Source organism: Chanos chanos, chromosome 4 (assembly GCF_902362185.1).
Source record: "Chanos chanos chromosome 4, fChaCha1.1, whole genome shotgun sequence".
Classification (NCBI taxonomy): domain Eukaryota; kingdom Metazoa; phylum Chordata; class Actinopteri; order Gonorynchiformes; family Chanidae; genus Chanos; species Chanos chanos.
The window spans coordinates 24,042,433-24,052,538 of NC_044498.1; positions in this window are offsets into that span (position 1 = coordinate 24,042,433).

Consider the following 10,106-nt stretch of genomic DNA (forward strand, 5'->3'; position numbering starts at 1 on the left):
AAAATTGTTTGAAAGGACAAAGACAGGAAAGTGATCCTGAGTCTAATCATGTTTTCAAATTGGGGATTAACGCAGGGCTCAAACAAAGCCCTCTGTAAATTAATGGTGCTGTTCTGTGACACATGCACGTAGTCAGCCGTAAACACTGGCTTTAATGAAGTGAAGTTCCTCCTCTGTTACATCTCCCCATATGAGTCCTCTAGCCCCAGAGCTATGGACACACACTGTCATTACGGTTTTACCACATGACAGTCATGGTCACAGGGGAGCGAAGACATACATTTGAAATTCTAGATGAGAGTTAAGGTTATGGAAGAAGTGAAGAACACATCTAGGTTAAAGTGGGATTCAGGGTTCCAGTCAATCTATAACCTTCACATCCAAAAGCACCATTATGTTTCAGTTTCTGCCAGTTCCCCCATCTCTATACAACTCTGTGCATCTGTTCCCAACAATGTGAATTTCACATACATTTTAGGAGAGATTATTTGACTTGAGTTTCTGCTGAGTTCCCCATTAATTATGAAATGGAACTGCGGGCTTTGGAAAATGATGACAGGAAAGGGTTTTTTTTTTTTTTTTGGTTTTCTCTTTTCCCTGAGGAGACAAAAAAAGTCTGACTCTGCCAAAGCCACAGGACGGACAGAGAGCACTGAGCAAGTCTGACACACACTATTCTTTACAAAAAAGTTAGGAAGCAGTGTAGAGTGGTAGAGAGGTAGACTGGTGCTTTCCTGGGCATGTGTCTCTCCGTTCTTTCCTAGGCATGAGCTACTGGCTTTTAGGCCTGTGTGTCCATGTGAGAAACAGAGAGAGTGAGAGAGAGAGAGAGAGAGACAGAGAGAGGACGTGTGACTTTGCCAGATAAATATGCCTGTCACAGCCTATTTTAGGGTAAGTGTGTGTGTGTGTGTGTGTGTGTGCTTACCCTCGTGCTTGTGTGTGCACCTATATGCGTCATGGCCACTGTTTGTAATAGTAGTAATCAAGCCTCAGCCCTCAGTGACGTTTCTGTACCTCAGTTCGGGCGGTAAGACACTGGAGCGTCACACAGTCCTGTTGGGAGGAGCAGTCGTACACCAGACCAAAGCCATGGAGACTTAAAACCAGATTATTACAGCATACTGCCGCAGACGGACCTCAGAGGGCCCAGCCAAGCTCACTGTGAGAAACACAACGAGAATTTAATCAAACTCCATTCTCTCTCCTTTTCCTGTGTGCTTAGCACAGAGAATTTCATTAGACCTCATAATGAGGATTGCGCAAAACTGGACAATGCAGAACTAATCTTCTAAGGTCAGCATCTTTTACGCTTTGCTAGAAAATGGCACACAGGTCTACGATTGATTCGCTTTTATTATTTAAGACATTACTACCGTTTTAGTCTTGGTGACATATTCGTGCTGTCTGATGGCTTACTATCATTATGTTTATTTCACGGTGAGACTCAAGGGTTAGAATGAACCACAGGCACAAATATAATGATCAGTCAACCTCTTCAAACTGCTATAAGGATGCATTTTGTGTGTCTTTATTGCTCCCACTACAAGTTTTCACAGTCCTGCCAAGTCTGCCAAAGTCAGTGAGCATACACCAAATCAGAATTTAAAAAAAAAAAAATCTTTAAAAGTTTACTATGTAAGTTGGTGGACTGAAATATTGATTCATGTGCCACCTGTGTGTGCAGTCTAGACGCAGCATTCGTCCTCAGGATGACTGCACTTCACAGCAAAGCGGGCCATCTCTGGCGTATCAGTAAACAGAGCTTCAAACCTGACATTTCGGTTTTCAGTCACGTCACAACTGGCAAAACCATCGTGATGGGTACTCTTTCCTTCTGCTCAGTCTGACTGATCACATGCCCGTACCGTCCACGTCTGGTTCGCTCGGAAACTGATACTGCCAACACTGCCGAGATCTGTGTAAGGGAATCCCATCCAACTGAGATATTACACAACTCATCAATCATTTAACGGCAGTACTCAGTTTCGTACATCCACCACTGATCTTTTACAATTCTTACTACCTTGGTAATTTGGTTCTATGATGGGTTGGCAGCTTTGAATTCACTAACGCAAAGAACGGAGCCTGTTTTCAGTGAGTGCAATCTGTTAGTACAATGTCAGTGTTACTTTTCCCTTACAAGCAACCTAAAGAATACATTTTTTAAGAGGGAGGTTCTGTTTCTAGATGCCATAATACATGAATAATATATAAATACATGAATCCTTCATCTATCAAACTCTGCCTGTTTGAAAAACCACGAAATAAAGCAACTTAGTATTGTTTAAGATGAGAAAAGAACATGACCAATAAGCAGTCTTGTTATACTTAACTGAGTGATGAGAGACAGAGAAAGCAAGAGAGAGAGAGAGAGAGAGAGAGAGAGAAACATTGAAGAGTCATTACTGAACAGGCGAACTGAGCAGGCCCAAAGGGCAAGTTGGGCATTGACTGCATTGTTTTCTCAGTGGTGGGGGCAGGTTCTGGACACAGGAAGTGTTTGAGGAAATGCTTGGCCGATGAGGAACCGCCAGAGTCTCTCCATCTGTCTTTTGCCCTTATGCTACACTCTACCCTTCTACCCTACGGTGCTAAATACTTCTCTCCCAGACAAGGAGAATGGAATTTAATACCATTCTACAAACTATATTACACGAAAAAAGGAGAATCTTACTCATAATGTCCTTCTAGAGAAAATTTACCGGGGAGAGAAAAAAAAAAAGCACATTCAAGACCATTTGTTGGGACTAAAACTATGTTCAGAGGTAAAAGTGGAACTTGATTGGTGGAGCTGTGTTTAGGTATAAACACCAATGGAGTGAGATAACAGCTAATGTGAATGAACTGAGCCGATAAGGTTTGCATCACCTAATTGGCCGTAGGCCTGTGCCTGGTATGCACAGCCTGGTCTCAGTGACTGAACTAAAAACTGGTAAGAACTACAGCTGTCATATGGTCCCTGTGTCTTGGAAACAGAAAAAAGAAAGAAAGAAGAAAAACTGCATAATTTGAAGTTATTTTGGGTAATGGTAACCTTCGCCTGAACTGATGTGCGTGGGTTTGACTGGAGGAGGGCCTGACTGTTTATATGCAAGCTATTTTACTCACTTTCACATCACAGACAAACTGTAACTGCCACCGTTTTATTTATCCTGTCATGTGCTTTGGTACATTTTAAATGGAAACTGTAGAGATGCCAAAACATACATTCTTAATGTTATAAATTGGTGAATATGCATGAAATTAATTCTTTGTCCAGTGACAGATTGTACAGGAGGACTTGTGCAAACCTTCACTGGACTCTTACCATAATCTTCTGAGACCTTTTTTTCTACACATTTAATCCAGCTCGGTAAACCTGGTACTTCCGAACCATCTATTTCACAACATAATACCCCATTAATCAGAGGAAATGACTTAAACTGAAGTACTTTAAGGCAGTCGTTCAATTCTAGAAAGTTCTAGATAATTGTGTAATGGACTTAACGTCTTGAGAAACAACTTTAATGTCTTTGAAACAGAACTTAAATTTGGTCACATGAACTTTTGCTATTCTGTTTAATGACACTTACTGTCCCAGTAAAAAGAGAACCGCATTTTTAATCTCTTACCTTCAATTCTGAAGGGAGAGGCGATTCAAAAAAGAAAAAGAGAGAGAAAAAACTTTTTTTTCTCTTTGTAAAGTGATCCTAATTAAAAACTGGTCATCGCCTCTCTCTCTCCATCACACACGGGGAGAGAGAGAGAGAGAGAGAGAGAGAGAGAGAGAGAGAATTTGGTAATCCATGCACATATACTAAGTGTCCATTTTATTTGGTATTCATTGAAACTTAGTGGAGTCAACACCTGACATAATGTACAAGCGACAAAGTATCACAACTTATACATTTAGATATAATTATTTTGACATGGATGTTGTACGCAGCTTATATTGCCCTATACCAATTATCTCAACCTACCTCAGCCTTTTTCATTTAAAAGCTGTTTCCAGATATAGTATCACAGTTGCCTGGACATTTTTGGGGGGTGCGGGTGGCTCTTGATACTCCTGTGACACTCTTACTATTGAAAGTGGAGGCAGACCTAATAAACTGCCCACCCAGCACGTGTTAGTATGCATTCTCAATGACTGATGCTCTATTTCCTTTTCACAGTGTGCTAATATTATATTAACAGCATGTATCTTTAAAACCACAAGCCTTTGGGCTGGATGCTGCCTTATAGTGCCATAGTGATAAATGCATTGCTCTGGAAGAAAAGTTTACGCAAGGCTTATTACACACTTAAATGTAATAAAATTAAAAATAAGTGCCATTGCTGAGAGAGGGTATCTGAGTAGTTAGAGCTCGAGTTAATTTATCAAACGCTGGTAGGCATGCAGAAAAATGTCAGAAACTCGGATAATGACCGCGTGAGAAAAACAACTGGAAACACAAGCTACAATAGGAGTCTGAGTAATTCCACAGGTCAATCAGCTGAATCCAAAATCCAAAAGGAATGCACGGGGCGACTGCGGGGTGAGGGGAGGGGGAAGGCATCAGTTGTGGAGTTTCATGGGACGTTTTTCACATATTATATATCTATTTAAATGTATTCAAACCATTACAGTTGATGGACACCGGCATTCATTCAAATGTTTTTACTTGATTTGATGACGATCATACTAGGGTTGGACTAGTGTGTCTATTAAAGAATTGCTTTAAGAACCTTGTTGGAGGCTCCATTAATATAAATTAGAACGATGTAACAAACAGTGATTTATTAAGTCTGATTTTATCTTGTAACTGAAACATCTAAATTGCTTGAAGGCATAGTCAGGCGACTGGTCACATTTAACAAGAAGTTGAACAGGCGGATCGAAAAAAATGAACAAGGCGTGATGCTGTCGGTGAACTGCAAAATATATACTCCCATTCCCTATATAGAGCCACATGAAACCCGCTGTCTGTTTAAAGTAAGGACTAATACAACGGTTAACTCTGAACCAACACGGAAGGAGTCATTTTCTGTATTTGATGTGATTTCAGTTTTACGTTACTGTTCCTTAGACAGTGTTTTGTATCACTAAACTCGTAGTGCAAGTATAAAAGTTTTCAAAACGGACAACGTGAAATCAGTCGATACTTAAAAATACCTGGCATACGTAATAATCGTGTGTAAAACTGCGAAAATGTTCTCCCAATAACCGCTGTGAAACAGAGGTGCGTTACGTTTCCAGAGATTACGCTACGCATTGGCGATGTTCACAGACTCCTGAAAGGATCTGGGTAAACGCACGACCAGCAGGAAAAAATGAAGACCAGAAACTATCCACACGAGAGAAAACTCTGAAGAAAAGCAGAGAAGCACTAAAGTAAAACGGGAGACTCACCTAACTCAGTGTCGGTGAAGTGATGCGTGGTTACGAATTCATCCAAGCACTCGGTTGCTGAGTTAACAGCGCTTCTGTGGATACTCCTTTGTGAGTCTCGGACCGACTATTCTTTGCGAAGGGCAGGATCTTAATGATGTCACAGAGAGGGAGGAGACTGGGGCCCGACGGCCTTGCAGCTGTCACTGAGAGTAAGTTGCACATGTCATACGAACCTGACAAAAGACGGAGCGTGAGGTAAATTCACTTTGCTTGGTCCTGTCTCATTCACTCACATATGACCTCGTTATCAATACAGATCTATCTATCTATCTGTACCTGTAACATCATTCACCTAATATGGCAAATATGTTTTTCATAGTTTGTCTTTTTTGGGAATGAATGATTAATGTGAGCTTCACTTTGTTTGCATCAAATAGTTTTTTCTCTCTGACATAGCTGAATCCATCCCTTAGAGGCACTGAACTGTTGGAATGTTTTTTTCATATCAGTCAGCAGGGAGCAGAGCATGGTTATGTCTTCTCAACAGGAACAAAGGCACTTGTCTGTGCAAAGAGAGTGTGTTCTGTTTGTCTCTGAGAGTCTCTGACAGCTGGAGAAAGCACTGCAGTTTTTTTTTTTTTTTTGGAAAAGCCTTGTGTTTCATGCTGTCAGTACAATATCAATTGGGGGGGGGGCAACATCCCTGTGGTATTCCCTCCATTTTGCAGACAGACAACACCTCCAACATTCAGTATAAAATCTTAAAATGACAATATGTGATGATAGCATACACCAGAATATGTACAACGCAGTCTAAATGTGTCATGTTTACAGTGACATATCAGCATCAAGGGCATTTTTCACAATGAAAACAGAGTTCAGTCACTTACAGTGTTGACAGACAGGTGTTGTCATGCATGAGTAAAACTCATTACAGTTCATTAAACCCTGGAGACAGATTGTCATGACTCACTGTGAGGCCATAGTTTTACACTGAGGGAGCAATACAGGCGGGAAGTGAACAGAGAGGCTAATGATTAAAAGCCAAAGGATTTCTGCAGGCCATGGCATTAGCATACGGACACATAAACAAACAAGCCATTAAGGATTCTCAGCAAAGAGGATGAGATATATCCTCTCTCTCTCTCTCTCTCTGTTTTAGATGACAACAATTCCACTGAATCTCATCACAACAGAGAGGAACTTTGTGCAACGCATGTCTTGGATCTATACATTTAGCTTCACAATATTTCATTCCATCTCACATCACTACCCTTCACTTTATTATTTTGGTCTTATATGCCTCCTTTGATAATACATAAATAATAGCAATTAATATGTATAACACTTTTCATGTGTACTGAGTTCATTTGAATAAAATTGGGATCATCATCAATTATGCGTTTATCTTGAGGATCATGTGTTGTGAGGCCTGCCTTTATCCATTTACACTGTAAACGAGAGCAATCATTAGGCCAGTGTTCTTATAAGCCTTTTATTCAGCCACTGTCTCACAAATGCCTCAGTTCTTCAGTGTCAGCAATTACTGTTCAGTTACACAAGGTCAGCATGTACTAAGCCTCTATGTTGTTATTTGGTTTTGAATTTGTGATTTTCTGAAAGACAGGTCTCATTACTGATTACATCATCAGAATTTCGGGAATTAAATGTAAATTTAGATACACATACTGCACAATGTGAGTCAGGCATGGCACCTGGTTGCAGTCACAGCCTTATCTGGAGTTCTGTTTGAACTGTGAAACTGTGCTCTGATATGGACCGGTACACTCTATTTCAGTCTAATTCAGAAGTTGTGACTCACACATTGAGACAATGTTTGCATCAATATGATTTCATGTAGACATAGAAATCTCTAGTTTTGATTTATAAAAGAAAAGACTTCCGAGCACCTCAAAAGATCCACCTCAGTATGTCTTAAGGGTAACATGTAACCAATAGTATTTAGTCTGTCTCAACACCTAACCAATAGTATTCAGTCTGTTTCAACCCCTAACCAATAAAATTTAGTCTGCTTCAACACATAATCAATAGTCTTTGGTCTCCCAGAGCACCTAACAAATAGTCTTCAGTCTGTTCAACACCTAACCAAAGATTTGGTCCTTGTCTCAAAAAGAACACACAACCAACAGTCTTTTGTCTGTCTCAAAAACAACACGTAACCGGTGGTCTTTAGTTTGTCTCAAACTTGGATTCACGCCAACGTTGCCCTGGCTACAGGACAAAATAAGGCAAAGAGTTATGGTCCAGAGTTATGTGTGGTATCGGTGGTTCTGTCAACACAACAGGCCTTATAGGGCAATGGAACGAATACGTAGAGACTGAAAAAGAAACCTAGCTCATGAGTTGAACAGTCACAAACACCACATTAAAACACACACTCGCGCACGCACACACATACACGCAGGCACGCAAGCACTGGGGAAACGTGTAGCTAACCTTAAAGAGATACCAGTGTGGTTTTGTGAAGACACCCTGAGAGCGCTGGGGAGCCATCTTTATTAAAAGCCTGTAGCGGCTGTTGTCGGGAGACTGTCTCCAATTTCAGGAGGAAGAAAGTGGCCATTAAAAACTGTGCAGTGTTTTGGCCAGTGGAAAGACACTAAAGGTACCCCACCAAGCTGGGAAGAAGAGATGGGCTAAGTTATCTGGCTTCACTGCCAGCTATTTCATACCTCCCTGTCAGATAAAATCAGTCATTTGATGGCTGGAAATACAGAGCCCCATTCAGAACAAAGCTCGATCTTGTAGGCTATTGATTAATTTAGAAAACACGGCGTGTAATTCAAGTTATCTTGAGCTTGGAACAGTAACCTTGACTCCCACAGAAACATGGAAAATGTTTGTCTTTTTTTTTCTTCTTTTCTTCAGACTTCACAGCGCCATAGTGGGTGTGCAGTCCTTAGGACTGATTCATGACGCTGAGCTGGTAGCAATCAGTTAAAGTGAAGGTTTCGAGCCAGCGCTGAAAAAAGAAAAGAAACCTTATTCAGCCTTTTTATTTTAGGGTTTAAACACATTCACTGAAATATGTTTTCATGTATATATTCAGTTTTGTTTCTGAAGAGCTTGCAGAGTGATGTGAATCACTCTGACACACACCACAAGCATTATTTTCAAAAATAAAAACGTAATGACTGTTAAAATGGAAAATCACATCGTACATAAATCATCTGATAACTCGCTGACGTTTTAGTAAGGTCATTATGCATTGAACATTTGTCATTTTGGTGGCAAGCTGAAGTGTTCTGAGGCAGCCGTCAAAATCTGAATGACTGCCAAGAGCACAATATCAGCTAACCAAATCACCTACCTGAGGCACAGCTCAGCTTTATCGTGGACCCAGTTCTCGCTGGGCCAGTATCAGTTCCAGAGCTGACACATAGGACATGTTAGTTGATGTACGTCTAGCGGTGTTTGAAAGTGAAAACAAATTTTTATCACACCGCCCAAGCAATTACTCTTACACTCGCGGTACTTCAGACAACTTCACATTCTTTGGATTTTTACCAAGGCTTATAGCCAAATCCAGGACCAATGCAACCATCTTTTTAGATGATCAGTATTCTCGCGGAGTAAACGTGCAAGAGACTGTAGCCTCCTGGAGGGCTTTTAGAGATGAGAGTCCTTTTCTTCTGTGAAGAGAGAGAGAGAGAGAGAAAGAGAGCACACAATGCCCCTCCACATTTGCTGAGCAGAGGTCTTAGGAAGAGAAAAAGAAAAAAAAAGAAGTCTCTAGTTTCATTGCATTGGTCAATTAGCCCTGCAGTTTCTAAAAAAAAAAAAAAAAACTCAGTCATTTAGTGCAGTGGGAACAGGAGTGCTGCACAATAGAAGCTCCAACTGCTAATTTGTTACAGCCGCAGAGGAACTGTCTCAATCTTAATTAGTCACAGTGTGAGTAGGAGACTGACACAGAGAGTATGAACCTTGCTATGGCACTGGATATGAAGTGAATGCATGTTTTTTTTGGGGGGGGGGGTTGCCAAAAGAAGCTTAAGTCATTTTGTCGTTCCTTTTTAAGCCATAAATAGTAACTGAATTTACTCTCTTGTAAAAGAGCTCTGTCAATCTGTATTGAAAGGAATATATTCACAGTGCCTGGAATACAGCTTGGCCTAAAATGAATTGACCCAGGGGTTTTACATGCATATTATGAAGTAATACATGGTAGATTTGAGATTCAAGAGACTAAATAAAATGGCAGCAATCATTCTGCTGTGATTTATTCTCTGTCGTGGGGTTTTAAAAGATGCATATTTTGCTGCATTCGGAAATGAGACACTTGGCGGGGATTTCGGTATAAACCTGATTGGAAAGAAGACATGGTTTATGAATAACTCAGCGATGTCAGACTGCAGGGACTCGTGCTGATAGTAGTCAAACACAGAGAAGGTCAAACAGCAGTTACTGCCACTGAGCTGATCCGCACTGTTGTCACTGCGTTGTCACTGCTGCTGTTACCGGTGGTGGTAATGATATACAATACACTTAAGACATTTTTACACTTACAGAATGACAACATTTCCACATTATATAAAAAAAAACTCTTGGAAGTTATAATTTGTGATTAAATTTGTTTTGTTTTTTTTAAAGTCAGCACTGACAGATGATACTGATTGGCATCTTGAGAACTACTATTGCCAAGATAATGAATCTTGAGGGGAAAAAAGTGTTTAACATAATTTTAGGGCTATCAACACCATGTTCATAAAGCTAAAGCTAATTTGAA